General features: G+C 41.1%; 1 protein-coding gene across 19 annotated transcripts in view; it reads left to right on the top strand.

Annotated features, from left to right (window-relative positions):
- TPST1 (tyrosylprotein sulfotransferase 1) overlaps positions 1-16,511 on the top strand; it is a 148,144-nt gene that overhangs the window by 1,406 nt on the left and 130,227 nt on the right. For 4 of the 19 annotated variants that reach the window (XM_054495244.2, XM_063668327.1, XM_063668334.1 and 1 more), the window contains exon 2: positions 13,871-13,925. The exons of the other annotated variants lie outside the window; for them this stretch is intronic. The gene's annotated coding sequence lies outside the window, so the exon portion shown is untranslated. The remainder of the gene's footprint in view (positions 1-13,870; positions 13,926-16,511) is intronic. 19 annotated transcript variants of the gene reach the window in all.

Raw genomic sequence — 16,511 nt, 5'->3', positions numbered from 1 at the left:
AGAGCCCCTACCTCCCAGCTAAAGTGGCATAGTATATAAGCAATGTTGTACGCGTTTATCTATTAGCTGGATAGTCCAGGGAGCTGCAATGAATTTTCATCTTTTAAGATCCAGGAGGAATCAGGATTTGGATTTCCTGGAATCAGCTGCTGTACAGACCAAATATGCTTAAGAATGAAACTTCTGACAAGTCCTCTAAGAGTGAGAGAGGAATTATCCACCCCTCTCCCTCCCCCTCTCCAAACACTGGCTCTCGGAGGAAATAGCGAGTCGATTTTTAAAAAAGAGTAAAATACGTTTGACTTTTTAAAATGATAAAAGCATTGTCATTGGCCCTGTACTATTCTTGCCACCTTTGCTCTGATGGTCTCAAGCCTGGATGAATCAGTCAGCCTTTTCTGCTCCTGGGCTCCCAGGGCAGGCTGGCAAAAATCATATAACTAAACTGCTGGGTGCTGTTTCTGCACTTCTGGGTCCTGGAGATCCTTTGACTTAACCTCTAGATTCCTCTTATGTCCTAAAATCTAAATGGCTATTTATAGATCTTTACCATTCTTCTCGGACTCTTTGTCCTACTCTTGCTTTCTCTTCATTGCTTATTTTGCCACTTAACTTCACGGAATAAATTGGTGGGCATCAGCCCTGAACTCTTAAGGAGAGGTCATTTTTGTCTGTGCCTGTCTGTACCTGATTTCTAATATCCTTTCCTTTGATCTCAGAAGAAGAGGGGTCTTCCTTTCAAAAGCTAATGTCTTTGATCTCTTCCCATATTACTATTTTTTCTGTTGGACGGTATACATCCTCAGGTTTCCACCATTCAGACCAAAACAAAGCTTTTCTTGATGCTTCCCTTTTCTTTTTTTATTCTTCTCAGATTAGTGTTCTGAGATTAACGTTCGTTCCTTAGGGTTTCATTTTTGTTCTTTTCTCTAATTTCCTTGTGTGATTACACTTCCTTTCATGGCTTCAAATAGCACCTGTATATTTATGGTTTTCCAAGACGTCTATTTGGTCCCCATTTCTCTTGAACCTCAGGTTCTCATTTTCATCTGTGTACTGCATAGCTGTATGTGGATGCTTGATTACTTCAAATGTGGTTACCTTTTCCTTCCCTTTCTGTCCACCCATAGTCCCCTTCAAGCACATATACAAACATTACTATTTTAAGATCTTTACTCTAGAAACCTTAAAATCATCTTCTTTTCTCCTCACATTAAGTCCAGCATAGATCCTATTGTTGTTGCTACCTCAGATCTTTTTTTTTCCTCTCTTCATAAGATCTTTTTTTTTTTTTTTCTCTCTTCATTGCCAGAAGACTGGTTCAGACCTTGGTTATGCTTTTTCTGAACCTTTGGGTCCTGTAGTCTACTTAATCCTCCACATTGCTGCTGGAATTGATTCTATTTCTGAACTATCAATCTGATCATGCTGCTTGTTTTCTTTAAAAATTCTCATCAGCTCCCAAACCCTTAGCGTGTTGAGCCAGTCCTTCCAGGCCTTCTGCAGCATGGGCGCATCCCCTTCCTGGGCCCTTTGTGATCCAGAGAAAAAAACAGTAAAGAAACAGACCATTCACTACCGTAAAATCAAGACTGTGACAGAGATGACTACAGGGTGCTCTGGGAGCATCATCCTGGAGAGAGTGAGGACAAGTTTCTGTCTACAGGCACCTAGGACTTTTTCTGACTACCCCTCCTCCTTAGTTTGGGTTAGGTGACTTTTCTTTGTGTTTCCACAGCACCCTGTACATACTTCCATCTCCATTTTTACCACTTATACCATTTTTACTTTTTCTTTTTTTTTTTTTTTTTTGTGACACAGTCTTGGTCTGTTGCCCAGGCTGGAGTGCAGTGGTATCATCTCAGTTCACTGCAACCTCTGCCTCCAGGGTTTGAGTGATTCTCGTACCTCAGCCTTCCGAGTAGTTGGGATTACAGGCGCCTGCCACCACACTCAGCTAATTTTTGTATTTTTAGTAGAGACAGGGTTTCATCATGTTGGACAGGCTGGTCTCAAACTCCTGACCTCAAGCAGTCCGCCCGCCTCAGCCTCCCAAAGTGCTGGGATTACAGGCGTGAGCCACTGTGCCCAGCCCATTTTTACTATTTATAATGTTCTGTTTTCTTATTTTTCTCCCTGACTTGAGAGTGAACCCTTTAAGAAAAAAGGGTTGTGTCATATCTCATTGTATCTCCAGTTTCTAGCCAATTGCCAGGTACATAGCACTCAGTAAACTAAGTTTTCAGAAGAGCTGAATCTAGACAAGGAAAGGTAAGGGGAGATGGGCAGTTTGGAAGAGAAGGTAACATATAGAAAAGTGTGTCATAGGCTGGGCGCGGTGGCTCACGCCTGTAATCCCAGCATTTTGGGAGGCTGAGGCAGACAGATCAAGACCATCAAGACCAGCCTGGGCAACATGGTGAAACCCCATCTCTACTAAAAATACAAAAATTAGCCGGGCGTGGTGGCAGGCGCCTGTAATCCCAGCTACTCAGGAGGCTGAGGCAGGAGAATCGCTTGAACCTGGGAGGCGGACGTTACAGTGAGCTGACTCCAGCCTGGGCAACAGAGTGAGACTCCATCTCCAAATTAAAGAAAAAAGAAAAATGTGTGATAACCTGGTGCTTTTGGGAAAGAACTGGTAATTTGGAAAGGCTGGAGAATGGGCATAATGAGCGATGAGGCTGGGAAGGTATATAGGAGCCGCTCATGAATGACCTTGTGTGTCCTAACACATAATCCTGATGATAGCGAGGAACCTTTGAACGATTTCTTCCTGGGCAGATCTTAAAAAGTCTGGCTTGTTCCCATCTCAGGCTCTGTGTCTTGCTGCATGCCTTGCCTTTTGCCTCAGCCATATAAAATCATCTCCATTACCTGAACATGCCTAAATGGCTTTGTGTTTCTCTTTCTCCGTGGAATGCGTTTTCCCACTTAGCCACCTGTAGATTATACAGGCTTCTGGTTATCTCTGCAGTAAAGCCTTCCGACATCTGCCTGCAGTCCATGTCTCTTCATCTCTACTGTCCTTTACTTGTTTACATGTCTTTCTCTACTCTAAGGGTAGGGCTTTGAAATCAGGATGGGTTTTGATTCATGTCTGCATCCCCTACTCTGGCAGGTAACATGAATGAGTATTGTGACCAGGTATATTTTGATTATATTTATTTATTTTTCTAGAGATGGGGGTCTTGCTGTGTTGCCCAGGCTGGTCTTGAACTCCTGGCTTCAGGTAACCCTCTGCCTTGACTTCCCAAAGTGTTGGGATTATGGGTGTGAGTCACTGTGCCTGGCCTCAGGTGTATTTTCAGAAAAATTACTCTGATCTCTGGTAGCATTGTAGAGAACAGGTTAGAGAGGGGCAAGACTAGGTGCACAAAGACCAGTTAAGGTGGTCATTATAGGAATGTAGGTGAAAGATAATGAGGCCAGTGAGGCCAAGGGGTTAGATTTGGGAGTGAATTTGTGGAGTAAGGAGAACCGGTTAGGTGTATAGGTGAGAGAGAGGGAGAAGGAAGGGTGAAGGATGACGTACTGAGTTCAGGCTTGGGTGTCTGGGTAATGGTGGTTCTGTTCATCCAGGTAGGAAATACAGGAAAATAAACAAATTTTGAGGGAAAAGGAGAAAGCCAATGATAACATCTTGATGCCCAGGAAATAGCCTGAGAGAGCAGTTGGCCCTAAAGATGGAGATATATATGGAGGGTCTGTGCTAGAATTGAAAGTGAAGTCATCAGAAGTAGGTGAGATTGCCTGGTTCAGTGATTTTCAACATAGGCACTACTTAAAATCACCTGGGGAGCTTTTAAAGAATGAGGATGGGGGATCGAGGCATCCACAGGTATTCTGTATCATTTGGTCTGGTGCAGGGCCAGACCTTGTTACTTTAAAGATGCTTCCCATGAGATGGTGATAGGTATCTAGGACTGAGAACTGGGCTGAGAGCCCAAAGAGGGAGTGAACAATAGTAGTAACTCATCCTTTAAATATCAGGATAGCTGGGTGTGGTGGCTCACACCTGTAATCCCAGAGTTTGGGGAGATTGAGGTGGGAGGATTGCCTGAGATCAGAAGTTTGAGATCAGCCTGGGCAACACAGCAAGATCCCTGTCTCTACAAAATATGAAAAAACTAGCCAGGCACATGTGATGGCACATGCCTGTAGTTCCAGCCATGTAGAAGGCTGAGGCAGGAGGATTGCTTGAGCCCAGGAGTTTGAGGCTGCAGTGAGCTATGATCATGCCATTGCTCTCCAGCCTGAGTGACAGAGTGAGACCCTGTCTGTCTGTCTGCCTCTCTCTCTCTCTCTCACACACACACACACACACACACACACACGCACACCAGGATAAATATTGCCTTTGTTGACATAGTTTCTTGCTTTCCTGGTACTGTGTACATTTACCTATTAAAGGACTTATCACATTTTATTTAAATTATATCTGCTGGGTCCATTTTTATTTTATTTTTATTTTTATTTTATTTTATTATTTTTTTTGAGACGGAGTTTTGCTCTTGTTGCCCAGGCTGGAGTGCAATGGCGTGATCTCGGCTCACCGCAACCTCCGCCTCCCAGGTTCAAGCAATTCTCCTGCCTCCGCCTCCTGAGTAGCTGAGATTACAGGCATGCACCACTACGCCCGGCTATTTTGTATTTTTAGTAGAGACGGGGTTTCTCCATATTGAGGCTGGTCTCGAACTTCTGACCTCAGGTGATCTGCCTGCCTCAGCCTCCCAAAGTGCTGGGATTACAGGTGTGAGCCACCGCGCCTGGCCGGTCCATTTTTACAGCTAAGGAATTCCTTGAAGTCTGAAACCATGCCTTATTTATCTTTTCATCACTGCCTTGCACAGTACTTGATACATTTTAGAAACTTGATAAAAGTTGGTTGAATAAATCAGTTGATAAGTGATATAAAACAGAGCTTGAACTCATGATTTTGCAAACTGACCAGCTGTTTCTTTCTTTGCTGCTTAACAAGTCACTGGTCAAATATGCGTAGTCATTCTTGTTTTAAAAACACACAATCTTGCCGGGCGCAGTAGCTCACGCCTGTAATCCCAGCGCTTTGGGAGGCCAAGGCAGGGGGATCACGAGGTCAAGAGATGGAGACCATCCTGGTCAACGTGGTGAAACCTGGTCTCTACTAAAAGTACAATAATTAGCTGGGCATGGCGGTGGGCGCCTGTAGTCCCAGCTACTCGGGAGGCTGAGGCAGGAGAATCCTTTGAACCTGGGAGGCAGAGGTCGCAGTGAGCCAACATTGCGCCACTGCACTCCAGCCTGGCGACAGAGCAAGACTCTGCCTCAAAAAGAAACAAACAAACCCCAAAACAATCTTTATAAATTAGAGTGGATTAAGATAAATATTATTTGCTCTGTAATGTCTTGGCTTTTAAGGTGGTTAAGCTGTGACAGTTACTACAGAGGTTTATTCAGGCTTTGTCTTTAGAAGATACTATTTAAAATAGACTTTATTTCATACAATTAAGGTATAACGATCTTGTATCTTTTTCAAACAAATAGCTCTTGATTTTAGGCTCATGAGCTTTGGAATTTTTAACTAGAACAAAAACTGTCAATTTGATAAAAGATCTTGAACAGTGGCATAACAATTTCTTTTTAACTAAGAAAATTAAGGAAGTAAGGAATATGCCTCAAGCAAGCCCTATACCTAAATGAATCTCACTGGGATTGGTGATGGGTAGGAAGAAATAAATAATTCCCATGTATTTAAGCACTGTTGTAGGAAGCACCTGTGATTGCTCATATATCGATATCAGTGTATTTTCTTTTCTTCTCTTTTTATTTTGAGACAGAGTCCTACTCTGTCGCCCAGGCTGGAGCGCAATGATACGATCTCGGCTCACTGCAACCTTCGTTTCCCGGGTTCAAGAGATTCTCCTGCCTCAGCCTTCAACTAGCTGGCATTACAGGCTCCCGCCACCACGCCCAGCTAATTTTTGTATTTTTAGTAGAGACGGGGTTTCACCATGTTGGCCAGGCTGGTCTCGAACGCCTGACCTCAAGTGATTCCCCCACCTTGGCCTCCCAAAGTGCTGAGGCGTGAGCCACTGCGCCCAACCTCAGTGCATTTTCTATTTTCTGATTTCTCAGGGCTTAGATATAAACCATGGAATCTTTTGTTCTTTGTTTTTTCTTAAGATTTTGTCAGCTGTTTCTTTTTATAGGATTTGTGGTTGACAGTTCTTTGCTTTTAACATTTGAGAAATGTTGAGAAACTTTTTTCAGATGAGAAACCCTGTCATTAGAATTCATTTTCTTATAGGTAACATCCTTTCTCCCCAGCTGCTTTAGAGGTTTTTTCTTTGTCTTTAGTTTTCAGAAGTTAAATTATGATGTGTCTGCACGAATTTCTTTGGGTTTTCCTGTTTGGAGTTCTCTTACTTTCTTGAGCTGCAGATTCGTCTTTTACCACATTTGAGAAGTTTTCAGTCACTTCTTAGAATAATTTTTCAGTACCACTCTCTGTCTCCTTTCATTCTGTGACTGCATGTTAGATCTTTTGTTACTGTCTCACAGGATGTGAGGCACTATTTTCTTTTAATTTTTTTCCAGTCTTATTTTTTTGTCTGTTGTTTAGATTGGGTAATTCTTGTTTCAAGTTTATTGATTCTTACCTGTGTTATATTCATTCTGCTGTTGAGCTAACCCACTGAGTTATTATTTTGGTTGTTTTTCAGTTCTATAATTTTTATTGGGTTCTTTTTTGTCTATTCTACTTCTTTGGTGAGATTTTCTATTTTGTCATTTGTTTAAAGAGTGTATGTAATGGCCTGTTAAAGAATAGGCTGGGCGTGGTGGCTCACGCCTGTAATCCCAGCACTTTGGGAGGCCGAGGTGGGCGGATCACGAGGTCGGGAGATCGAGACCATCCTGGCTAACACGGTGAAACCCTGTCTCTACTAAAAATACAAAAAATTAGCCAGGCTTGGTGGCGGGTGCCTGCAGTCCCAGCTACTTGGGAGGCTGAGGCAGGAGAATGGCGCGAACCCCGGAGGCGGAGCTTGCAGTGAGCGGAGATCGCGCCACTGCACTCCAGCCTGGGAGACAGAGTGAGACTCGTCTCAAAAAAAAAAAAAGAATAATGGCTACTTTAAAATCTCTGTCAGATCATTCCAACATGTGATTCATCCTGTTGTTGGCATCTGTTAATTGTCTTTTCTCATTCAAATTGTGGTTTTCCTGATTCTTGCTATGATGAATGACTTTTGATTGTATCTTGGACATTTTGGATATTATGTTAGGAGTTATAGATCATATTTAAACTTTATGTTTTAGTAGACAGTCACCTGAGAAGGAGCATGTAGCTCCCAGCCTGCCTTTTGTTTTGTGACAGCTTTATTGAGATATAATTCACATGCCACATGTTCAACCATTTAAAGTGTAAAATTCATTTACTTTTAGTATATTCATATAGTTGTACATCATTACCACAATCAATTTTAGAACATTTTCACTACCCACAAAAAAAACCATACCACACACTCCTTAGCCATTATCCTCAACTCTCCTTCTCTTCATCTTCTCCATCCCTAGGCAACCACTAATCTATTTTCTGTCTTTATAGATTCATATTATATAGAATAGAAATATCTATTTTGAGCACCTAATAAAAACAGAATCATATATAATATTGTCCTTTATTTCATTTTTAGAGTAATATATACTATTATCCTATATTAACTATTAATATTTACTAATTTTTTGGTAATTTTTAAGTATTTATAAGTATAAATATAAATTATATTTATTTATAAATAGTGAGCTGCAATTTATTTTTGTAGTGTTTTTGGTTTCAAAATCCAACTAAAATTGGCTGCATATATAATGAGTTTGGAAGTGTCGTTAAGAATTGGTGTTGCTGCCAAAAGCAATGGCAACAAAAGCCAAAATTGACAAATGGGATCTAATTAAACTAAAGAGCTTCTGCACAGCAAAAGAAACTACCATCAGAGTGAACAGGCAACCTACAAAATGGGAGAAAATTTTCGCAACCTACTTATCTGACAAAGTGCTAATATCCAGAATCTACAATGAACTCAAACAAGTTTACAAGAAAAAAACAAACAACCCCATCAACAAGTGGGCGAAGGATATGAACAGACACTTCTCAAAAGAAGACATTTATGCAGCCAAAAGACACATGAAAAAATGCTCATCATCACTGGCCATCAGAGAAATGCAAATCAAAACCACAGTGAGATACCATCTCACACCAGTTAGAATGGCAATCATTAAAAAGTCAGGAAACAGCAGGTGCTGGAGAGGATGTGGAGAAATAGGAACACTTTTACACTGTTGGTGGGACTGTAAACTAGTTCAACCATTGTGGAAGTCAGTGTGGCGATTCCTCAGGGATCTAGAACTAGAAATACCATTTGACCCAGCCATCCCATTACTGGGTATATACCCAAAGGACTATAAATCATGCTGCTATAAAGACACATGTACACGTATGTTTATTGTGGCACTATTCACAATAGCAAAGACTTGGAACCAACCCAAATGTCCAACAATGATAGACTGAATTAAGAAAATATGGCACATATACACCATGGAATACTATGCAGCCATAAAAATGATGAATTCATGTCCTTTGTAGGGACATGGATGAAATTGGAAATCATCATTCTCAGTAAACTATTGCAAGGACAAAAAACCAAACACTGCATGTTCTCACTCATAGATGAGAATTGAACAAAGAGCACATGGACACAGGAAGGGGAACATCACACTCTGGGGACTGTTGTGGGGTGGGGGGAGGGGGGAGGGATAGCATTAGGAGATATACCTAATGCTAAATGACGAGTTAATGGGTGCAGCGCACCAGCATGGCACATGTATACATATGTAACTAACCTGCACATTGTGCACATGTACCCTAAAACTTAAAGTATAATAATAATAATAATAATAAAAGAATTGGTGTTGCTGGTGCAGTGACTCATGCCTGTAATTCCATCACTTTGGGAGGCCAAGTGCTTGAGCCCAGGAGTTCAAGACCAGCCTGGGTAACATGATGAAAGCCTGTCTCTATAAAAAAATATGAAAATTAGCATGGCGTGGCGGCACACACCTGTAGTACCAGCTACTTGGGAGGCTGAGGCAGGAAGATCTCTTGAACCTGGGAGGGGAGGCGAGATCCTGCCACTGCACTCCAGCCTGGGCAACAGTGTGAGACCCTGCCTAAAAAAAAAGCCACCAACAACAAAAAAAATAAATATATCATATACATTTAATATGTTTTTAAATATGTATTATATATTTATATGTATATTTTTGTTGGTTTTTTAAATATATATTTTTATAGATATGTTTTATATATATTATATATTACACTAATATGATATGCATTAACTATATAAATACATATTAATATGTTTTAAATATATATTTAATATATTAATCTATATTATATTAAATATATTTATATATATATATTTTTTGAGATGGAGTCTCTCTCTGTCGCCAGGTTGGAGTGCAGTGGCGCGATCTCGGCTCACTGCAATCTCTGCCTCCCGGGTTCAAGCCATTCTCCTGCCTTAGCCTCTCGAGTAGCTGGAACTACAGGCATGTGCCACCAAGCCCGGCTAATTTTTGTATTTTTAGTAGAGATGGGGTTTCACCATGTTGGCCAGGATAGTCTCCGTCTCTTGACCTCGTGATCTGCCCACCTCAGCCTCCCCTCCCAAAGTGTTAGGATTACAGGCGTGAGCCACCATACTTGACCCTAATATTATATATATGTATATATATATATTTTTTGAGATGCAGCCTTGCTCTGTCGCCCAGGCTGGAGTGAAGTGGCGGGATCTCTGCTCACTGCAAGCTCTGCCTCCCGGGTTCACACGATTCTCCTTCCTCAGCCTCCTGAGTAGCTGGGACTACAGGTGCCCGCCACCACGCGCAGCTAATTTTTTGTATTTTTAGTAGAGATGGGGTTTCACCATGTTAGCCAGGATGGTCTGGATCTCCTGACCTCGTGATCCACCCGCCTCGGCTTCCCAAAGTGCTGGGATTACAGGCGTGAGCCACTGCGCCCAGCCTCTTAAAATATATTTTTAAGAAGAATGTGTCAATTTTTATTTTAACTTTTGATAGAATTTACCAGTGAAGTCATGTTGTCCTGGTTTTTCTTTTTTTTTTTGAGACGGAGTCTCGCTCTGTCGCCCAGGCTGGAGTGCAGTGGCACGATCTCGGCTCACTGCAAGCTCCGCCTCCTGGGTTCACGCCATTCTCCTGCCTCAGCCTCCCAAGTAGCTGGGACTACAGGCGCCCGCCACGACGCCCGGCTAATTTTTTGTATTTTTAGTAGAGACGGGGTTTCACCGTGTTAGCCAGGATGGTCTCAATCTCCTGACCTTGTGATCCACCCGCCTCGGCCTCCCAAAGTGCTGGGATGTGAGTCACCGCGCCTGGCCAGTGTCCTGGTTTTTCTTTGTGGAAAATTTTAAATTACTCTTTCACTTGCTTTAGTTGTTATAGGTTTATTCAGATTTTTAATATTTTCTTGAGTCAGTATTAGTAGTTTGTATCTTTTAGAAATTTGTCCATTTTATCTAGGTTACTTTGTTGGATTACACTTGTTTATGATCACTTTTATTTTTGTAGGGTTGGTAGTTACGTCTCCTTTTCATTACTGATTTTCATAATTTGAGTCTTCTCTCTTTTGTTATTGGTCGGTCTAGCTAAAAGATTGTTAATTTTGCTGATCTTTTCAAAGAACCAGTTTTTGGTTTTGTTGATTTTCTCTATTCTGTTTTCTGTTGTATTTATTTCACTGTAGTCTTTATTATTTCCTTCTTTCTGATGGTTTTGGTCTTGTTTGCTCTTTTTCTTTTCTTTTTTTTTTTTTTTTGAGACGGAGTCTTGCTCTGTCGCCTGGGTTGGAGTGTAGTGGCACGATCTTGGCTCACTGCAGCCTCCGCCTCCCAGGTTCAAGTGATTCTCCTGCCTCAGCCTCCCGAGTAGCTGGGATTACAGGTGCCTGACACCACGCCCAGCTAATTTTTGTATTTTTAGTAGAGATGAAGTTTCACCATGTTAGCCAGGATGGTCTCAATCTCCTGACCTCGTGATCTGCGTGCCTCAGCCTCCCAAAGTGCTGAGATTACAGGCGTAAGCCATTGCACCCAGCCCTGTTTGCTCTTTTTCTAGTTTCTTAAGGGAGAAAGTTAGGTTGTTGATTTGCAATCTTTTTTAATACAGGTGTTTACAGCTATAAATTCCCTCATAGCACTGCTTTTGCTGCATCCCATAAGTTTTGTATTTTCAACTCGAAGTATTTTGTAATGTTCCTAATGTTTTTTTTTTTTGGCTCATTGGTTATTTAGGAGGGTGGTATTTCATTTCCACATATTTGTAAATTTCCCAAACTTTTTTTTTGGTTATTGTTTTTTAATTTTATTTCATTTTGGTCAGATAATATACTTTATATGTTTTCAGTGGTTTAAATATATTGGGACTTGTTCTAAAGCCTAACACATGGTCTATCCTAGAGAATGTTCCATGTCATTTGAGAACAATATATATTTTGCCATTGTTGCTTGGAGGCTTTTATAGATATTTGTTAGATCTAGTTGATTTGTAGTATTGTAGTCTTCTATTTCCTTGCTGATATTTTGTCTAGTTGCTTTATCCATTAGTGAAAGTGGGATAGTGAGGCCTCCAACTGTTATTGTTAAATTGTCTATTTCTCACTTGAATTCTGTCAGTTTTTGCTTCATGTATTTTAGGGCTCTGTTGTTATTTGCATATATGTTTATAATTGTATTTTTTTGATGAATTGTTGGATTTTCCCTCTTATAAAATGTCTTTTTTGTCTCTCTTTTGGTAACAATGTTTGTCTTAAAGTGCATTGTATCTGACATTGTATAGTTTGCTGTTTGCATGGTATATCTTTTACCTTTGTTTTGCTTTCAGCCTGTTTGGTCTTTGAATCTAACACATCATTTATTTATTTATTTGTTTGTTTGTTTGTTTGTTTGTTTTGAGATGGAGTCTTGCTCTGTTGTCCGGGCTGGAGTGCACTGGTGCGATCTCGGCTCCGTCTCCCGGGTTCAAGTGATTCTCCTGTCTCAGCCTCCCGAGTAGCTGGGACTACAGGCATGTGCCACCACGCCTGGCTAATTTTTTGTATTTTTAGTAGAGGCGGGGTTTCACCATGTTGACCAGGATGGTTTTGATCTCCTGACTTTGTGATCCGCCCGCCTCGGCCTCCCAAAGTGCTGGGATTACAGGTGTGAGCCACCGCGCCTGGCCTTTTTCTTTTTTTGAGATGGAGTCTGACCCTGTCACCCAGGCTGGAGTGAAGTGGCACGATCTCGGCTCACTGTAACCTCCGCCTCCCGGATTCAAGCAATTCTCCTGCCTCAGCCTCCTGAGTAGCTGTGATTACAGGCACCTGCCACCATGCCCAGATGATTTTTGTGTTTTATTAGAGACAAGGTGTCACCATGTAGATCAGTCTGGTCTCAAACCCCTGACCTCAAGTGATCTGCCCGCCTTGGCCTCCCAACGTGTTGGGATTATAGGCGTGAGCCACCGCACCCGGTCCCCCTTAAGATTCATTCTGATGTCATTTTCTTCATGTAGCCTTTTCTGAGCCCATGGATGTGATCCTTCCTTGAAATGCCCGTATGTCTTTGTTCATGCCTTTTGTATGATCTTTTTATTATTTTATCATGGCATATATGGTTAGTTTCTTGTCTTCTCTCCTTGCTAAGCTACTAGATTTTTGAAGGCAGATGATAAATCATACTCATTTATATGCTCATTTAATGTATGTAACATTTAATTGAAATGTATGAGTAAGAATTTTCTACCCTGTAAAAATTAAATAACAGTACATGGTTGTACATATGATATGTTTTTATAATTATTAGAAAGGTATAACAAGACAATGAAAGTTCAGTTTTGCCCACAGAAATTGGTATTATAGGGCTGGGCACGGTGGCTCACGCCTGTAATCCCAGCACTTTGGGAGGCTGAGGCGGGCAGATCACAAGGTCAGGATATCGAGACCATTCTGGCTAACACAGGTGAAACCCCATCTCTACTAAAAATACAAAAACGTTAGCTGGGTGTGGTGGTGGGCGCCTGTAGTCCCAGCTACTTGGGAGTCTGAGGCAGGAGAACGGCATGAACCCGGGAGGCGGAGCTTGCAGTGATCTGCGATTGCGCCACTGCACTCCAGCCTGGGTGACAGAGCAAGACTCCATCTCAAAAAAAAAAAAATTGTTATTATAGTGTTTTATTTTATTTTATTTCATTTTTTTGAGACAGAGTCTGGCTATGTCATCTAGGCTGGAGTGTAGTGGCGCAATCTCAGCTCACAGCAACCTCTGCCTCCCCGGTTCAAGCAATTCTTTTGCCTCAGCCTTTTGAGTAGCTGGGACTTCAGGCATGTACCACCATGCCTGGCTAATTTTTTTTTTTTTTTTTTTGGTATTTTTAGTAGAGACAGCATTTCACCATGTTGGCCAGGCTGGTCTCGAACTCCTGACCTCAAGTGATCCACCCACTTCAGCCTCCCAGAGTGCTGGGATTACAGGCATGAGCCACTGCACCTGGCCATAGCAGTGGTTTCTGATCAAATATTTGATGCCCAGCTTTTCATAGAGAACATCACAAAATTCCAGCTCCAAGTAATTTTGGGCTAGAGGCATAATTTCCCACAACAAACATGGGAAGCCTACTTTCATATGAGAGTGACTAGGCTAAAGCAAAACTAAACTGGAAAATGTACAGGAAAGGTAGAGCTATTTGCCAGGCTACTTTCTAGCCTCCGTATTTATCTGTTATTTCTTGAGTCCAAATCTAGTTCTCCATTCTTAATCTCTCCCAGATGAAATCTTCAGGGACTTGAAGAAAGTGTGCAAATATGCATCCTGCTCATTTTTGTAAGTAAAGCATAATGGCTACATGGATTTATAGTTTTCTTCTGTCATTCTAATTAGAGCTGAGGTGGTCATGATAGGACAATTCTGGAGAAAATGCAGTTCAAAAGCTGAGTATATTTTTAAAAGCTGTATGCTAATGAAAGCCTTATAAATAATAGCAGATGGTCTTAAATTTACTTCATTTGCACCATAATTGTTGCATACCTGGCTTTTTGTTCATGCCAAGCCTAATAATGACTGGGCCATACCATGGTATACATCAGATCTGGGTTCCAGCTTGGCAAATAATTTGCCATGTAGCAGTATATTAAGGAAGTTTTTTTATCCCTTCTGGGCCTCAGTTTCCTTATGCGTAAAATTCTAGAACAGAAATGTTCCTTTACTTTATGATTCGTTGCAGCAATGGAAGGGATTGCAAACAAAGATTTTGATTCATTCATCAACGAGAGTGCCAAGTGATGATAGAGGCAGATGAAATAGACTGATCAATAAAGGGAGTGGATTAGAAGAGCAAGGGTCAAAGGGAAAAAAAAGGAGGTGAACTCTGTATTTTTAGTTTTTTTAAATGTAGTCAAACCATATTATAACACTGGAACCAAAAGAAAAAACTAATGTTCTAATCCTAGGAAAGCATTAGCTGTCTGGGCTTTTATTGAGAAAGTTTTAGCAGGATCAGTCAATGCACATTTATCAAGTGCTCAATATGCTTGTAGTATATTGTTATATACTGTGGAGAAACTGAAAAAGATAATATATAGTCAATATGTCCCAAGAACTCACAACTAATTACACTTATAGAATCTAATTACAGCCATAATTACCTTATTGGCAATCTAAAATTCATTAATTCATTCAAAAGGCTCTACTTTCAAGGAGCTCACAGCCTACTGGAAAAACAGACAAAGTAACCACGTAGTGTGAGATGTGATACAGAGTAAATACAAGGGCACTAGGAAGGACACCTGTGTCATATGTGGCAGAGAGCTGTCAGGAAAGCTGCGCAGGAAAGATGGCATTAAAGTGGAATGTTGAAGGATGAGTGAGAGTCATCAGGCAGAGAGACATGCAAAAGCTGTAGTGCATGCAGAGGCTCAAACAAGGAAGGGATGCTTCAGGTGGATGACAGTGGCACTGGGTGAGTGTGTGGGGGTGGTGGGTGGGTGGGTGGTAAAACAGGCTGGGCAGCAGACAAAGGCTGGGTCAGGAAGGGCCTTGTACTAACGTTATGGTGAGGACTTTTTTATTTTTTTGAAAAAAGTAGAAAGTTGTGGAAGAGTTTTAAGCAAGGGAACATCATAAGTATATTTGCATTTTGGAAAGATTGTTCCTGGCTGGGAGCAGTGGCTCACACCTGTAATCCCAATGTTTTGGGAGGCCAAGGTGGGTAGATCACCTGAGGTCAGGAGTTTGAGACCAGACTGGACAACATGGTGAAACCCCGTCTCTACTAAAAATGCAAAAATTAGCTGGGTGTGGTGGCACACGCCTGTAATCCCAGCTACTTGGGAGGCTGAGGCAGGAGAATTGCTTGAACCTGGGAGGTGGAGGTTGCAGTGAGCCGAGATTGTGCCACTGCACTCCAGCCTGGGCAACAGAGTGAGACTCCGTCTTAAAAAAAAAAAAAAAAAAAAGATAATTCCTGAGACAAGTTGGTGATTCAACTGATGGAAAGAAGTCAGAACTCAGACCATTTAGGAGGCTGTGGAGTTCATATGAGAAAGGAAGAGGGTGAGGATTAAACTGATTTTTTTTTTCCTAATTATCAGCAGGGAAAAAATTGAGGGAAATCAAGTAAAGGGAGATGAAGGAGGAAGAATTGACAGGGCTTTACCAGTTACTCATGGAGAGCTTAAGGGAGAAACTACATAAAGGTTCCCTGGTTTTAAGCTTGAGAATCAGAGAGAAAGTGGTTCATTGACCAATGGAGGAAAGGGAAGAGTAGAAGAGATTTACTAGAGAAGGTAGGTTCCATTTAGTGTTCATTGAGTGTAACATGCCGGTGAACATCTGGATAGAATTGTCCCTTAGCCTTTAAATGATCAAGTCTGAGATTGGGATAGAAGTCTTGGTTGCAAATCGATTTGAGTCATTACAGTGTAAGTGGGAGCTGGCTGCAGATGAAGCAGGGTGAGAGTAGGAGTGTGAGTAAGGGAATGCAGTGCTGTAAATTAATATTTGATCACTGCTTTGTGATGTTGGTTTTGAAACATAAGTTTGAATACAGAGTTGACTTTTTAAAATCTGGGCTTTTCTCTTTAGTGTCATTGATTACTGTTAGTATTCTAACAATTAATATCTGTAGGACTCTTTCTTTCCAAAGACTTGGAAAAACTGTTTTTCCTCTCTGCTATGAATTTTGTAATTATTTTATTGATTGCAGAATATCTTTTTGAGGCAGTGATTGAAATTGCAAAGTTTTTGTCATCGCTTCCACATTACTTTCTTTCTGTTTATTCATAGTTCCTTGTTTCATTTTTGCTGTTTATTTGTTGACTATTTGCTTTATATCAGATGACTTTATAGGCATTTTAAGGAGATTTAAGAAAGATTTCACTAGTTACCTATTTGTCTATAAATTCCTTGCTT

The sequence above is a fragment of the Pongo pygmaeus genome, chromosome 6 (genome assembly GCF_028885625.2).
Source record: "Pongo pygmaeus isolate AG05252 chromosome 6, NHGRI_mPonPyg2-v2.0_pri, whole genome shotgun sequence".
NCBI lineage: Eukaryota > Metazoa > Chordata > Mammalia > Primates > Hominidae > Pongo > Pongo pygmaeus.
The sequence above is the reverse complement of the archived record's forward strand: the minus strand, read 5'-3'. Positions and strand labels throughout refer to the sequence as shown.